Source organism: Arachis duranensis, chromosome 5, assembly GCF_000817695.3.
Source record: "Arachis duranensis cultivar V14167 chromosome 5, aradu.V14167.gnm2.J7QH, whole genome shotgun sequence".
Lineage (NCBI taxonomy): Eukaryota > Viridiplantae > Streptophyta > Magnoliopsida > Fabales > Fabaceae > Arachis > Arachis duranensis.
The window spans coordinates 4,433,629-4,450,479 of record NC_029776.3 but is presented as its reverse complement, the minus strand read 5'-3'; the positions used below and the strand labels follow the sequence as shown (position 1 = coordinate 4,450,479).

Below are 16,851 nucleotides of genomic sequence, written 5' to 3'. Positions count from 1 at the left end.
CGAACGAGCCGATCCTCTGCCTCATATGGGAACAGATCGCAATCCTCTGCACAGCTTCCCTGGAGGAGCGGTCCGACGCGGCAGCATCTCTGTCGTCGTTAGCCACCGGCAACCAGCGATACGGCAGATTGATCATCGAGGAAGGAGGAGTGAGTCCGTTGTTGAAGCTCTTAAAGGAAGGAAAAGCAGAGGGGCAGGAGAACGCGGCACGCGCCATCGGGCTGCTGGCGCGTGATGCAGAGAGCGTGGAGCATATGGTACATTGTGGCGCGTGTTCTGTATTCGCTCAAGTGCTTAAAGAAGGTGCTATGAAAGTTCAAAGCGTGGTGGCTTGGGCTGTGTCTGAAATGAGCGCTCATTACCCCAAATGCCAGGACATGTTCTTGCAACATAACATCATAAGATTACTTGTTGCTCACCTTGCCTTTGAAACTGTTCAAGAACACAGTAAGTACTCCATTGTTAGCCTCAAACCAACTTCGATTCATGCTGTTGTTTTGGCCACTCATCATGATCATCATAATCAATCTAGAAATCAGCTTCATAGGGTTGTTACTACTACTATGGCTATGCATGCTGCTAATAATGCCAAAGCCAATCAGAAATTGGAGAATCATCATCATTCATATTCCGGGATTAACATGAAGGGGAGGGATCTTGAAGATCCTCAGACCAAGGCCCAGATGAAGGAGATGGCGGCCAGGGCGCTCTGGCATTTGGCCAAGGGAAACTCTGCCATTTGTCGCAACATCACGGAGTCTAGAGCGTTGCTTTGTTTTGCTGTTTTGCTCCAGAGGGGTCCTGAGGCTGTGCAGTACAACTCTGCCATGGCCGTGATGGAGATCGCGGCCGTGGCAGAGAAAGATCCTGAATTGAGGAGGTCTGCATTCAAGCCAAACTCCCCTGCCTGCAAGGCTGTGGTGGATGAAGTTCTTAAGATCATCGAGAAAGGGGATTCGGATCTCTTGATTCCTTGCATTAAGGTTGTTGGGAGTCTGGCAAGGACTTTCCGGGCCACCGAGACAAGGATGATCGGTCCCTTGGTCAAACTGCTTGATGAAACAGAGGCAGAGGTGACAAGAGAGACATTGATTGCGCTGACCAAATTCGCCTGCTCGGAGAATTACCTCCACCTGGATCATTCAAAGGCCATCATAGGCGCAGGAGGGGCCAAACACCTCATTCAGCTTGTGTATTTCGGAGACCAGATGCTTCAGATTCCGGCCTTGCTTCTGCTCTCTTACATTGCATTGCATGTCCCTGACAGCCAAGACCTTGCACAGGCCCAGGTTCTGGGAGTTCTTGAATGGGCATCAAAGCAATCTTCTATGGCCTTAGATCAAACTCTTGAGGAATTGTTGCACGAATCCAAGAGTAGGTTGGAGCTCTATCAGTCTAGAGGAGGCTTAATGCCTTTCCATAACCATAAGTTGCATCAATAACTAATACACTCCCTCATTCTAATTTGTAAAGATTGTTTTCACTTGTTAATTATTCTGTGAAGATTCATGCGCAGTTGTATTCATGTGAAGTTAATAGCTGAAAACTATTAGATGATGATTTAATCAAACTTGTTAAATTATCTAATAATTTTTAAATATCAAACTTCACATGAAAATAATTACAGGTGAGTTTCACCTCATTATTTGTTACATTGAGAGTGAGACCTCAACTCGCTTTTCAAGTCTTCAACACAAGCTAGTTGAAAAGTGATTGCTGCCTTTTTGAACAATGAACATACATATACATATGTTCCTTGTTCAAGTTGACCTGGGTTTTGGTCATGGTCCAAACTCCAAAGAGATCTAATTTCTAGAGTTGGACACTTCAAACTATCCCACGTTAGGGCTACTTGCCATTGATTCACAATATTTGCATTATTAATGTGATGCATTTATTTTAAAGACTACATAAAAATAATAAATATTGTGAACTAGACTCTCAGGTTAGAATCCGAAACAAGAGCATTAGAGCAATGAAATATGGCAAATAAAAGTCAAACCATGTATAAAATTTTATTGATGTGGACTACTTTTATTTAGTAAGATAAGTTGTTTAGATTCTTTTAATACTTTAATGAATACATCATACATGTAAGGAGTAATAACTAATAAACAATCAGATATATAAAGGTTTTGACCAAGCTCTAATTTTTATAAAAGCTAGTGGCATGCATGAAGTCCAGTAGTTTTAACTAATTAGTTAATATATAAGGTTTCGAACACTAATTTAGTTTGACTATAACCTAATAAGCAATAACACAACACCTCAATTAAATCAATGACTATGCACCAGCCTACAATGGACGAACCAAATGTATTAAACATTTAAAATTACACTTTTTTTGGGGGTCTGGATTTAAAATGACACTTGTATTCACCTCTGTATTTTTTTAAGAAAATATTCAGTGGGAGTGTGGGTACTATTGCGGTATTGCCAAGCTGCTTCTTTTGTATTCTTGGGTCTGATTTTATTGTTTTTCGTTGTGGAGTATTTCCAAGCGTAAACAAAAACCCTTAGGATCACATATCAGATTGGGCCGAAACTTGAAAGGCTTTTCTTCCAAACAACCTATGCATGCTTGCACCTAAGATGTTCCTGCATAGCCTATCATTGGGAAAATTAAGAGGGAAACGTATGTTTGATTTCCAGGTCGGGTTGGGGGCTTTGAGTTTTTGTATTAGATTTGGGCCAGATTTTGGTCTATATCTTTGGCCAAAAAGAAAAAAAATCATTACTATTAATCCTTCCTACAAGGCGCTAGAGTGGATACAAGAGAAGATTCTAGACAAAATGCAAGGATAGAAAGAGAAACTTTTAAATCAAGCTGGAAAGGAGGTTTTGATAAAGGCTGTTATACACGCGATTCCAATCTATGCCATGAACATCATCAAATTCCCTAAGTCTTTTTGCAAAAAAATTGAATCAGCAATTGCAAGATTCTGGTGGACTAACAATGGTAAGGAAAGACGCATTCATTGGAAGAGCTGGACAACAATGACCAGGAGCAAATTAAACAGAGGCTTGGGGTTTAAGAATTTTGAATGCCAAAACACAGCACTCTTGGCTAAGCAAGCTTGGAGACTTCTAAAGGAGGAAGAAGCAATATGGGCTCGGATTCTAAAGGCCACTTACTATCCTAATTGCAGCCTATGGGAAGCGGGAAGAGGAAGGAACACATCATGGATATGGAAGAGTAGGTTGGAGGGTAGAGATTTTCTCAGAAGGGAGGGAAGGTGGAGTGTAGGAAGTGGAGCAGGGATAGACATTTGGAAAAATAATTGGGTGGTAGGAATTGACAAGTTGAGGAGAGTCGGAGAAACTCAACATAGAAGAGTGAGCGAGCTAATAAGAGAGAGCGAGGGCTGGGACTTAGACAAAATTCGGGATATTTTTCATGGTAATGTGCTTGAGCTGATAACCAGAATGCCTATCAGTTTGATTAATAAGAAGGATCATTTTGTTTGGCCGTATAGGAACGACGGACAGTACTCAGTCAGATCCAGATACCAGGCAGCGAAGGAGGAGAAAGATACAAGGGAAGAGGCAATGCTTAGCAAAGCTTCGACAAGCCAGAACTTGAAGGAGGTATGGGATAGGATTTGGAGGTTACCAGTACCAGAAAAGGTTAGAATATTTTGATGAAAAACAGTGCACGGAATTTCGCCAGTGAACGCGAAATTATATCAACATAAAAGTGCTCTTACACCGATGTGCAGCATATGCCAGGAACAAGATGAGACAATTGAACATGTGCTATTATTATGCCCGTGGACTAGAGCGGTGTGGTTTGGATCTAGTCTTCAAATCGTGCCTACAGCTTTTATTGTGGGATATTTTGATAAATGGTTCATGAATACAATTGACAAAATCAAGAGTGTGGCAGGAAATGAACAGGACAAAGTTTTGTGCAATCTAGGATGTGTTTGTTGGTGTATTTGGAAAGCAAGGAACCAGCACATATTCCAGCAAACAAAACTCAATCCACAACAGACAATAATTCATTCAGAATAGATTACAGCAGAATACCTTATTGCAACAAAGGACTTAAACAGAGATAACAAAGTTATAGCAGGCAGGAATGGAGAGAGTAGAAGAATTACCTGGAGGCCTCCTCCTCGCAACAAGGTGAAAGTGAACATAGACGCGGCTTTTGACAGGGAAACAGGAATCGCAGCATCAGCAGCAGTGATCAGGGACTGGCAAGGAAAAATCATTACTGGAATATCATCAAAATTCAAGACAACATCAGTTTTAGCAGTTGAAGCACAAGCATACAGAGAAGCTCTTATTCTCACAAAAAATCTCTAGATAAGGAACTGTATAATTGAATCAGATTGTTTACCCCTGGTTCAAGCGATCAAGGCAAGAACGCCCTTAGCTGAAGCAGACACAATCATCAGGGACATTCTGCAAATGCTGGAAGAGGCACCGGATGAGGGAGCTACTTGGACTCCACGGGAAGGTAACATCTTAGCTCACCAACTGGCAGCGATGGCAGCAGAAAATCAGCTACAGAGGCAGTGGACAGTAACTCCACCTGTACAGGTCAGAAATATAATCAGAACAGAAGTAGGATTCACTAATCTTTAGAATAATCAATGCAATCGAACTCAAGACAATCGGGTTTCAGTTTCAACCAACCTTCAACGAGGTCAAAGCAACGAAGGATTACCGGGGTGGGTGGAAGCAAAAACCTGGAACAGCCATGCATTTCAGGGGGAACAGAGGCTTCAGCCCACGACTTCGCATAGGCCGATGAATGACTCCAGCTGGGACACTCTGATGATTAAAGTTGCAGAGGAAAAAGAAGAAGAAGAATTGTTTCAAGACAGCACCAATACCAAAAGGACCAGGAAGGATGACGTAACAGAGAGAGACATAGTTGTAGGGGAAATGCAAATTGTTCTTAGTAGTACAGAGGCTGAGAAGGCGGGCCTATACATGCCCCAACCCCAGCCATGAGTATAGTAAGTTGGAACTGTCGGGGTGTGGCGTCAACCACGACAGTTTCCGAATTAAAAGATCTTTGCAAAAAGATCAAGCCGGCCATTATTTTCCTTATGGAAACAAGTGCTAAGGAATGCAAAATCAGAAAGTTAAAGAGAGAACTTTGTTTTGATAAATCCTTTTGTGTAGAACCCCGGGGCTTGTCCGGAGGTCTAAGTCTTTTATGGAATAGAAATATGAATCTTGATATTTACTCTTGGTGTCATAATGTTATTAAATATTAAATTACAGATTGAAAAGGAAATAAATTGGATTGCCGTTTTGTGTATGGAGACCCCCAACTTTAGGCAAAGAAGGAAGCAATGGAGGGATTTAGTAGCTTAAAATCAAAATCAAAATGAACCGCTGTTGTTCATTGGAGATTTTAATGATATTTTGAATTAGGAAGAAAAATTGGGCTTACACCCAAAGCCAAGAGAGCAGGTGGAAGAATTTAGGAATTTTGTGAACAGCAACAGATTGATGGACATCGATCCTAAGGGAGGAAAATTCACATGGTTTAGCAAACCTAGAAATGGCTTCGTTACAAGAGAAAGGCTAGACAGGGTCCTTGTCAACTGGGAGTGGAGGAGATTATATCAGAATACAACAGACACAATCATCAGGAACATTCTGCAAATGCTGGAAGAGGCACCGGATGTGGGAGCTACTTGGACTCCACGAGAAGGTAACATCTTAGCTCACCAAATGGCAGCGATGGCAGCAGAAAATCAGCTACAGAGGGAGTGGACAGTAACTCCACCTGTACAGGTCAGGAATATAATCAGAACAGAAGTAGGATTCACAAATCTTCAGAACAATCAATGCAATCGAACTCAAGACAATCGGGTTTCAGTTTCAACCAACCTTCAACGAGGTCAAAGCGACGAAGGATTATCGGGGCGGGTGGAAGCGAAAACCTGGAACAGCCATGCATTTCAAGGGGAACGGCGGCTTCAGCCCTTGACTTCGCATAGGCTGATGAATGACTCCAGCAGGGACACTATCAACATAAGGAATATGCTCAGTGGAGGGGACGATGCCAAATTTATGTCTGGGCAGAATCTCACTTGGCATAGGGAATGCAGCAGACACATCACGGCTGTGAGATCAGCAACTACAGGAAGATTACAAGGGCACCACTGGGAGCTTCAACGAGGGATGGACTCCGTGCCGGTTGACCACAGAACGCCCACAGTGAACGAGATGCGAACTGGAGCTGGTGACTCCGACCAGGAGGAACCATTACAGGATCGGTGCCATGCATGAAGTTTTTGAGCTCAGCACGGAGGTCCGATGATAATGGCGGAGCAAAGACGCCTCAATCTCGAGGAAGAAAATGTCTCTGCAGGTTAGGGTTGGGCATTGGGGCCGGAGAGCTGGGCGGGTTCAGGTTCTGGGTTTAGGGCCGGGTTAGTCTTCTGGCCCATGGCCAAGTAAAAAAAAAAGTAAAATTCTCTCTACAAGAGAGCACATTTCCTCTCTACAGGAGAGTATCACTACAGGGTTACTCCAATTTGGGAGTTGCTTCAATTTCAACCAAAACATAAACAGTTACATTAAATACCATACAATCTTAACCTTCTGTTACCTCCACCTCACAACCCAACACCTTTGATCACACCTTCACTTCTCTCTTCAAACTAGTTTACCATGCTAGCCAATTAACCAACAATCACATATATCTACCAGTAGCAGTGCACCAAAAGAAGATACACAAGATGCCACAAAACATGCCAAACTTTGAAAGAGAGTCGATAGAAGGAAAAACAGTCACTATCAAGCCAAACAGCGAAAAGGAACATAAAGTAGACAGCATCAATTTAGTAGGACAAATCATATCAAACAAAGAAATCCCATTTAGAAGCAGCAAAAATGCCATTATGGGAATCTGGGAAAACCGAGAAAGAGTTTCCATCTCTGAAGTGAGACGTAACAAAGTTCTGATAAGCTTCAAGGATATGTGGAGAGGTCTGCAGACATTGAAAAGGGGACCATGGAGTATAAAAAGTCATCTCCTAAATCTCCAACTATGGTCACAACATGAATCAATATCGGAAGTCAGCCACCAATATATGGAGTTTTGGGTTCAGATACATAGGCTACCCTTGGAGAACATGAATAGTGAAACAGGCAGAATTATTGGAGACATGATGGGATTGTTATTGATGTGGCAGATCCAATGAGGAACCATGTACTCATAAGAACTTTTCTAAGGGTAAGGGTAGCCGTGGATATTCTCAAGCCTTTAGCCACAGGCTTCTATATGGCAAGGAAAAACCTCCCCAGTATCTGGGTTCATTTTAAATATGAGTGCCTTCAAGATTGTTATTGCATGAACTGTGGGGTTATAAGGCACAGCAAAAAGGAATGCAATAAAGAGATGGTCATGGTGGCGTGGAATCTAGACGTACCCAGATATACCCATGGGCTAGGGTAGACCAAGCCAAATCTCTGAATAGGGGAGAGAGAAGCAGATGGAAGCAGAGCAAATCACAAGAAGGGGATGAAGAGACGGGGGCGCGTGACATCCAGGACAACTATGAGAGAGTGGAGGAACTACAGGATTCTACAGCCAGCAGAGTAGGTAAAAGTCTAGAAGAGGGAAGGAAGGAAAAAGGAAAGAAAGTAGCATCAGAAAATCAGGAGCAGTTAGGGCAAATGGATCTCAGAGCTGCAGAGCAGGTAGGAGAAATCCCTCTTAATCAGCTGAGGATGGCAGAAAATCAAGGGAATTACAATAGAAGAGCCGAGAAGATACTAAAGAAAATTATGACAGACTTAAATGAGATCAAGGCCATAAGAGGAAGGAATACTAATGGGTCAGGCCCAATAAAAGAAGGAATAGAATCTGGGTACTAGACCGGGAAACAACAGGGAGAACAGAAAAGCATTAACCAAGAAGGAGGAAGCCCAAACAACTTGGACCATACAAGCCTAATGGAAGTGGACCAACAAGGCACAAAAAATGGCAGGAAAAAAGAAGGATGTAGAAGGCAGCTTAACAATACGGAGGATGATTTGGGCCCAAAGACAATAAGAGAGATTCTGAAGGCCAGTTTTGGTACAAAAAACACAACAAATGTAGCAGGAGGAATGGAACAACAAAACAAAGGCAAGGCTTTAAAATCTAATGAGGACAACAGGGATATTTGGGAGCCCAGAAGAATTGAGGAAGAGAAAGATGGCATGGCAAAAGAGAAGAACCTAATTATACAGAGAACAGCTGGAGGAGGCACATATTTTGTGGAGCTAGCCGAGGAAGAGGACGAAGATAAAAGTGGAAAGAAGGAGACACAAGCTCTGCATGCTGAGTGGAAAAAGAGGCTCACAATGGAGATCATAAGCAAGTTGAACATCAAGAGGAAGAGGGCTAAATAGGACACTCTGATGATTAAAGCTGCAGAGGAAAAAGAAGAAGAAAAATTGTTTCAAGACAGCACCAATACCAAAAGGACCAGGAAGGATGACGTAACAGAGAGAGACATAGTTGTAGGGGAAATGCAAATTGTTCTTAGTAGTACAGAGGCTGAGGAGGCGGGCCTATACATGCCCCAACCCCAGCCATGAGTATAGTAAGTTGGAACTGTCGGGGTGTGGCGGCAACCACGACAGTTTCCGAATTAAAAGATCTTAGTAAAAAGATCAAGCCGGCCATTATTTTCCTTATGGAAACAAGAGCTAAGGAATGCAAAATCAGAAAGTTAAAGAGAGAACTTCGTTTTGATAAATCCTTTTGTGTAGAACTCCGGGGCTTGTCCGAAGGTTTAAGTCTTTTATGGAATAGAAATATGAATCTTGATATTTACTCTTGGTGTCATAATGTTATTAAAATTTAAATTATAGATTGAAAAGGAAATAAATTGGATTGTTGTTTTGTGTATGGAGACCCCAACTTTAGGCAAAGAAGGAAGCAATGGAGGGATTTAGTAGCTCAAAATCAAAATCAAAATGAACCACTGTTGTTCATTGGAGATTTTAATGATATTTTGAATTAGGAAGAAAAATTGAGCTTACACCCAAAGCCAAGAGAGCAGGTGGAAGAATTTAGGAATTTTGTGAACAGCAACAGATTGATGGACATCGATCTTAAGGGAGGAAAATTCACATGGTTTAGCAAACCTAGAAATGGCTTCGTTACAAGAGAAAGGCTAGACAAGGTCCTTGTCAACTGCGAGTGGAGGAGATTATATTAGAATGCAACCTTCACAGCCCTCCCGGTGATAGGATCTGATCATTGCCCTCTGATTTTAAAGCTGGAACCGAAAGAAAAATTCGAACGACACTTCAAGTGAAGCATATTGGGAAGATCACAAAGATTGTGAGAAGATCATCAAGCAAGGATGGGAAAAGAATGAAAATAAAAGGAATAAATGGGAAAAACTACAAGAAAAATTCAAGATTTGCAAGAAGGAATTGGAGTAATGGAGCAAAAGAATTTTCACCAGAGCTGACAAGAAAATCAACCAACTTAAGGAAGAAATCACAAAACTATAGAATCAGAACTTTTAAGAACAGCAGCAGGAAAGGATCAAGGATATGAAGGTTGAAATATCACAACTATGGAAGAAAAAAGAAAAGTACTGGGTCCAGAGAGCAAGATTAAAATAGCTAAAGTTTGGAGACAAAAATACCTCCTTCTTCCATGCAACGACAATTCAAAGAAGAGACTTGAATAAGATCGAAAGATTGAAGGACGCAGAGGGAAATTGGATTATAGGGAGCAAGGACATCATGGAATTAGTAGAGAGACACTTCACTGATCTTTTTTGCCACAACCACAAGGAGCAAAGTAGAGGAATGCACCCGGATTATCCCGAAAAAGGTCACAGTTAAAATGAACAGGGAGCTTCTAAAGGAACTGTCAGATAAGGAGATAATGGATGCAGCCTTCTGTATGGGAAGCCTGAAAGCGCCTGGTCCAGATGGTCTTAATGGTTTATTCTTTCAAAAGCATTGGGATATTATCAGTAGAGAGGTCTGTGATGTTATTAAGGATATTTTTGCTAGTAGGAGAATGCCATAGGACATGGGAGAGACTACAATGGTCCTGATTCCCAAAGTTAAACAACCAGAATGCCTTAGCCAATTAAGACCTATCAGCTGCTGTAATTACATTTACAAGATCGTGACGAAGATCATTATCCTCTGGTTAAAAAAGTTTCTTGATAAATTAATCTCCACTATCTAAAGCGCTTTTGTGGGAGGAAGACTCATACAAGACAACATTGTTAATATTCAGAAGGCCTTCCACAATTTAAACAAAAAAGGCAGGTTTGGCTCTTAAACTTAGCTGTAAAATTGGACATGAACAAGGCTTATGATAGGTTAGAGTGGGACTTTTTGGAAAATGTTTTACGTTCGTTTGGGTTTGAGCAGAGCTGGATACAGTTAGTAATGGAGTGTGTCAAAAGCGCAAGTTATAAAATTAAAATAAATGGTAAGCTGTCTAAGAGGATAAAACCTCAAAGAGGTTTGAAGCAAGGTGATCCTTTATCACCATACCTTTTCATTATGGCAGTAGAGGTCTTCACAGCACTTATGGAAGAAGCACAAAGGGAAGGACGTATTTCAGGCGTTAAGCTTACTCCAACAGCACCAGTTATCACCCACCTTATGTTTGCTGACGATTGCATTCTTTTTGCGGAAGCCAAAGAAGAGGAACTTTATCAAAGCATCTTAATTCTGAACAGATACACGGATGCATCGGGACAAAAGATAAATTTAGAGAAATCAGGCATAGTGTTTGGACAGCAGGTATCGATTCAAACAAGGGTCAATATAGAAGAGATTATGGGCATGCAAACCTGGGAAAATCCTGGGAAATACCTTGGGTTACCGGCACATTGGGGAAGATCGAAGGCGTTGGCATGGCTAGAAGAAAGGATAGACAACAAAATTGAAGGATGGAAAGAGCGACTACTCAACCAGGCAGGGAAGGAGACTTTGATTAAAGCTGTAATTCAAGCCATACCCAGTTACACTATGAGCATTGTCTTGCTACCCAAAAACTTTTGCCAAAGAATAGGATCAAAAGTTGCAAGATTTTAGTGGGCAAACTCGGAGAGAGAGAAGGGGATACACTGGAAAAGCTGGAGGAAGATTTGTGGTGGACGAAATTGTGATTCATACTTAAATTGTTGTTTCAACAAGATGAACCGTCAATTGTCCAAACTCAAATATTCAACTTGGTGTACGCATTTACTAACTCAGCACTTTCTTCACAACCTCACACAACTAACCAGCAAGTGCACTGGGTCTTCCAAGTAATACTTTACGTGAGTAAGGGTCGATCCCACAAAGATTGTTGGTATGAAGCAAGCTATGGTCATCTTGTAGATCTCAGTCAGGCAGATAATAAATGGTGAGAGAGTTTTCGAATATTAATAATAAATAAACTGAAAATAAAGATAGAAATACTTATGTAAATCATTGATGAGAATTTCAGATAGGCGTATGAAGATGCTGTGCTCCTTCTAAATCTCTGTTTTCCTACTACCTTCATCCAATCCTTCTTACTCCTTTCCATGGCAAGCTGTATGTAGGGCATCACTGTTGTCAATGGCTACATCCCATCCTCTCAGTGAAAAAGGTCCAAATGCTCTGTCACAGCATGGCTAATCATCTGTCGGTTCTCGATCATGTCGGAATAGAATCCCTTGATTCTTTTGCGTTTGTCATCACGCCCAACAATCGTGAGTTTGAAGCTCGTCACAGTCATTCAATCCCGGAATCCTACTCGGAATACCACAGACAAGGTTTAGACTTTTCGGATTCTCATGAATGCCGCCATCAATTCTAGCTTATACCATGAAGACTCTGATCTCACGGAATGGAAGGCTCGGTTGTCAGGCGAGGGCAACCATGCATCGTGCATAAGGAATCCAAGAGATACACACTCTAGCTTTCGCTTGTAGAATGAAAGTGGTTGTCAGGCACGCGTTCATAGGGACGGATGATGATGAGTGTCACGGATCATCACATCCATCAGGTTGAAGTACGAATGGTATCTTAGAACAGGAATAAATCGAATTGAATAGAAAATAGTAGTAATTGTATTAAAACTTGAGGTACAGCAGAGCTCCACACCCTTAATCTATGGTATGTAGAGACTCCACCGTTGAAACATAAGTGAAGGTCCAGGCATGGCCGAATGGCCAGCCCCCAAAATATGATATGAATTCGAAAATAAGGAGAAGGACCTATGGTCAAAATACTGAATGGTCAAAGACACTGAATACAATAGTAAAAAGTCCTATTTATACTAGACTAGCTACTAGGGTTTACAGAAGTAAGTAATTGATGCAGAAATCCACTTACGGGGCCTACTTGGTGTGTGCTTGGGCTGAGCTTGAACTTTACACGAGATGAGGCTTCTTTTGGAGTTGAACGTCAAGTTGTAACGTGTTTTTGGCGTTCAACTCTGGTTCGTGACGTGTTTTTGGCGTTTGACTCCAGAATGCAGCATGGAACTGGCATTGAGCTCCAGTTTACGTCATCTAATCACGAATAAAGTATGGACTATTATATATTGCTGGAAAGCTCTGGATGTCTACTTTCCAACGCCATTCAGAGCGCGCCATTTGGAGTTCTGTAGCTCAAGAAAATTCATTTTGAGTACAGGAAGGTCAGAATCCAACAGCATCAGCAGTCCTTTGTCAGCCTTTTATCAGAGTTTTGCTCAGGTCCCTCAATTTCAGCCAGAAATTACCTGAAATCACAGAAAAATACACAAAATAATAGTAAAGTCCAGAAATGTGAATTTAGCATAAAAACTAATGAAAAAATCTCTAAAAGTAGCTAGATTATACTAAAAACTACCTAAAAATAATGCCAAAAGCGTATAAATTATCCGCTCATCACAACACCAAACTTAAATTGTTGCTTGTCCCCAAGCAACTGAAAATCAATTAGGGTAAAAAGAAGAGAATATACTATAAATCCTAAAATATCAATAAATATTAGTTCTAATTAGATGAGCGGGAGTTGTAGCTTTTTGCTTGTGAACAATTTTGGCATCTCACTTTCTCCTTTGAAGTTTAGAATGATTGGCATCTCTAGGAACTTAGAATTTCAGATAGTGTTATTGATTCTCCTAGTTAAGTATGTTGATTCTTGAACACAGCTACTTTTATGAGTCTTGGTCGTGGCCCTAAGCACTTTGTTTTCCAGTATTACCACCGGATACATAAATGCCACAGACACATAGCTGGGTGAACCTTTTCAGATTGTGACTCAGCTTTGCTAAAGTCTCCAGTTAGAGGTGTCCAGAGTTCTTAAGCACACTCTTTTTGCTTTGGATCACGACTTTAACCACTCATTCTCAAGCTTTTTACTTGGACTTGCATGCCACAAGCACATGGTTAGAGACAGCTTGATTTAGCCGCTTAGGCCTGGATTTTATTTCCTTGGGCCCTCCTATCCATTGATGCTCAAAGCCTTGGATCCTTTTTACCCTTGCCTTTTGGTTTTAAGGGCTATTGGCTTTTTTTGCTTGCTTTTTCTTTTTCTTTCTAATTTTTTTCGCAAGCTTTTGCTTTTTCACTGCTTTTTCTTGCTTCAAGAATCAATTTTCATGATTTTTCAGATTGTCAATAACATTCTCTTTGTTCATCATTCTTTCAAGAGCCAATAATTTTAACATTCATAAACAACAAGATCAAAATTATGCACTGTTAAAGCATTCATTCAGAAAATAAAAGTATTGTCACCACATCAATATAATTAATCTAAATTTAAGGATAATTTTGAAATTTATGTACTTCTTATTCTTTTGAATTAAAAACATTTTTCATTTAAGAGAGGTGAAGGATTTATGGAATTATTCATAGCTTTAAGACATAGTTACTACATACTAATGATCATGAAGTAGAGACACAAAACATAAACACACATATAGCATAGAAAATGAAAAATAGAAAAAATAAGAACAAGGAATGAGTCCACCTTAGTGATGGTGGCGCTTTCTTCTTGAAGAACCAATGATGTCCTTGAGCTCTTCTATGTCTCTTTCTTGCCTTTGTTGCTTGATCCCTAGTGATTTTGGTGCTCTTATCCTTAGTTGCTCCCAATAATTGTGTGGAGGAAAATGTATCCCCTGAGGTATCTCAGAGATCTCTTGATTTGCAGTCAAATGCTCTACTACTGAGCTATGGACCCTTGAGATGAATCTTTCCATCTCCCATGACTCAGAGGTGAAAGCTTTTGTCTTTCCTTTTCTCTTTTTTTTTTGAGGTTTCTCTGGCCTTAGGTTCCATCAATGGTTATGAAAAAACAAAAAAGCTATGCTTTTACCACACCAAACTTAGAATGTTGCTCGCCCTCGAGCAAAAGAAGAAAGAATGGAAGGAAAAGAGGACATGAAGGAGAGGGAGAGATGTGTATGTTTCGGCCATATGGGTGGGATTGGGTGGGAAAGAGATGGATGGATTTGAGTGGTGAAGAGGTGATGGGGAAGAGGGATTAAGGTGATTGGTGAAGAAGAGAGAAGGTGAGTTGAGGTAGGTGGGGATCTTGTGGGGTCCACAGATCCTGAGGTGTCAAGGATTTACATCCCTGCACCAATGAGGCGTGTAAAATGCCTTTGCATGCAATTCTGGCATTTAAACGCCGAAGTGATGCTTGTTTTGGGCGTTCAACGCCCAATTGCAGCATGTTTCTGGCGTTGAACGCCAGTTCCATGCTTGTTTCTGGCGTTCAGCGCCAGCTCTCCTCAGGGCATATTCCTGGCGTTCAACACCAGATCCATGCTCTGTTCTGGCGTTGAACGCCAGCCAGATGCTCCTTACTGGCGTTTGAACGCTAGTAAGTCCTTCCTCCAGGGTGTGATTTTTCTTCTGCTGTTTTTGATTCTGTTTTTAATTTTAGTAATTTTTTCATGACTCCACATGATCATGAACCTAATAAAACATAAAAGAATAATAAAAAGAAAAATAAAATTAGTTAAATAAAAATTGGGTTGCCTCCCAATAAGCGCTTCTTTAATGTCAATAGCTTAACAGTGGGCTCTCATGGAGCCACATAGGTAATCAGGTCAATGTTGTAGACTCCCAACACCAAACTTAGAGTTTGGATGTGGGGAGTCAACACCAAACTCAGAGTTTGGTTGTGGCCTCCCAACACCAAACTTAGAGCTTGATTGTGGGGGTTTTCATGCTTCCTCTCCATGGTTGCAGAAGATGATCCTTGAGCTTTAAACACAAGGTAGTTCCCATTTAATTGAAGGACTGATTTTCCTCTGTCAACATCAATCACCGCTCCTGCTGTGGCTAGGAAAGGTCTTCCAAGGATGATGCATTCATCCTCCTCCTTTCTAGTGTCTAAGATTATGAAATCATCAGGGATGTAAAAGCCTTCAACCTTTACTAACACGTCCTCTACCAATTCATAAGCTTGTCTTACTGACTTGGCTGCCATTTGTAATGAGAATATGGCAGGCTGTACCTCAATGATCCCTAACTTCTCCATTACAGAGAGTGGCATAAGATTTATGCCTGACCCTAGGTCACACAGAGCCTTTTCAAAGGTCATGGTGCCTATGGTGTAGGGTATTAAGAATTTGCCAGGATCTTGTCTTTTTTGAGGTAAAATTTGCTGAACCTATGTATCTAGTTCACTAATGAGCAAGGGAGGTTCACCTTCCCAAGTCTCATTACCAAACAACTTGGCATTCAGCCTCATGATAGCTCCTAGATATTGAGTAACTTACTCTCCAGTTACATCTTCATCTTCTTCAGAGGAAGAATAGTCTTCAGAGCTCATGAATGGCAGAAGGAGGTTTAATGGAATCTCTATGGTCTCTATATGAGCCTCAGATTCCTTTGGGTCCTCAATAGGGAACTCCTTCTTGCTTGAGAGACGTCCCATGGGGTATTCCTCATTGGGATTCACGTCCTCTCCTTCTTCTCTAGGTTCGGCCATGTTGATTATATCAATGGCCTTGCACTCTCTTTTTGGATTCTCTTCAGTATTGCTTGGGAGAGTATTAGGAGGAGTTTTAGTGATTTTCTTACTCAGCTGGCCCACTTGTGCCTCCAAATTTCTGATGGAGCACCTTGTCTCACTCATGAAACTTAAAGTGGTCTTGGACAGATCAGAGACTAAATTTGCTAAGTTAGAGGTACTTTGCTTAGAATTCTCTGTTTGTTGCTGAGAAGATGATGGATAAGGCTTGATATTGCTGAGCCTATTTCTTCCACCATTATTAAAGCCTTGTTGAGGCTTTCGTTGATCCTTCCATGAGAAATTTGGATGATTTCTCCATGATGAATTATAGGTGTTTCCATAAGGTTCACCCATATAATTTACCTCTGCTATTGCAGGGTTCTCAGGATCATAAGCTTCTTTTTCAGAAGATGCCTCTTTAGTACTATTGGATGCATTTTTCCATCAATTCACACTTTGAGAAATCATGTTGACTTGCTGAGTCAAAATTTTGTTCTGAGCCAATATGGCATTCAGAGCATCAATTTCAAGAACTCCCTTCCTTTGAGGCGTCCCATTATTCACGGAATTCCTCTCAGAAGTGTACATGAACTGGTTATTTGCAACCATGTCAATAAGTTCTTGAGCTTCTGCAGGCGTTTTCTTTAGGTGAATGGATCCACCTGCAGAATGGTCCAGTGACATCTTAGAGAAGTCAGATAGACCATAATAGAATATATCTATCATGGTCCATTCTAAAAACATATCAGAAGGACATCTTTTGGTCATCTGCTTGTATCTTTCCCAAGTTTCATAGAGGGATTCACCATCTTTTTGTTTGAAGGTCTGAACATCCACTCTAAGCTTGCTCAGCTTTTGAAGAGGAAAGAACTTAGCCAAGAAGGTCGTGACCAGCTTATCCCAAGAGTCCAGGCTATC

The 16,851-nt window shown here is 41.1% G+C and overlaps 1 non-coding gene and 1 pseudogene across 1 annotated transcript; both read left to right on the top strand.

Annotated features, from left to right (window-relative positions):
* Positions 1-1,472, top strand: part of LOC107487311 (uncharacterized) — a 1,930-nt pseudogene extending 458 nt beyond the window's left edge.
* A 15,200-nt stretch (positions 1,473-16,672) lies between these two features.
* LOC127748185 (small nucleolar RNA R71) lies at positions 16,673-16,779 on the top strand. The gene has a single exon (XR_008010128.1). It is a non-coding gene; the product is annotated as a small nucleolar RNA R71 (small nucleolar RNA).
* Positions 16,780-16,851: the final 72 nt, after the last annotated feature.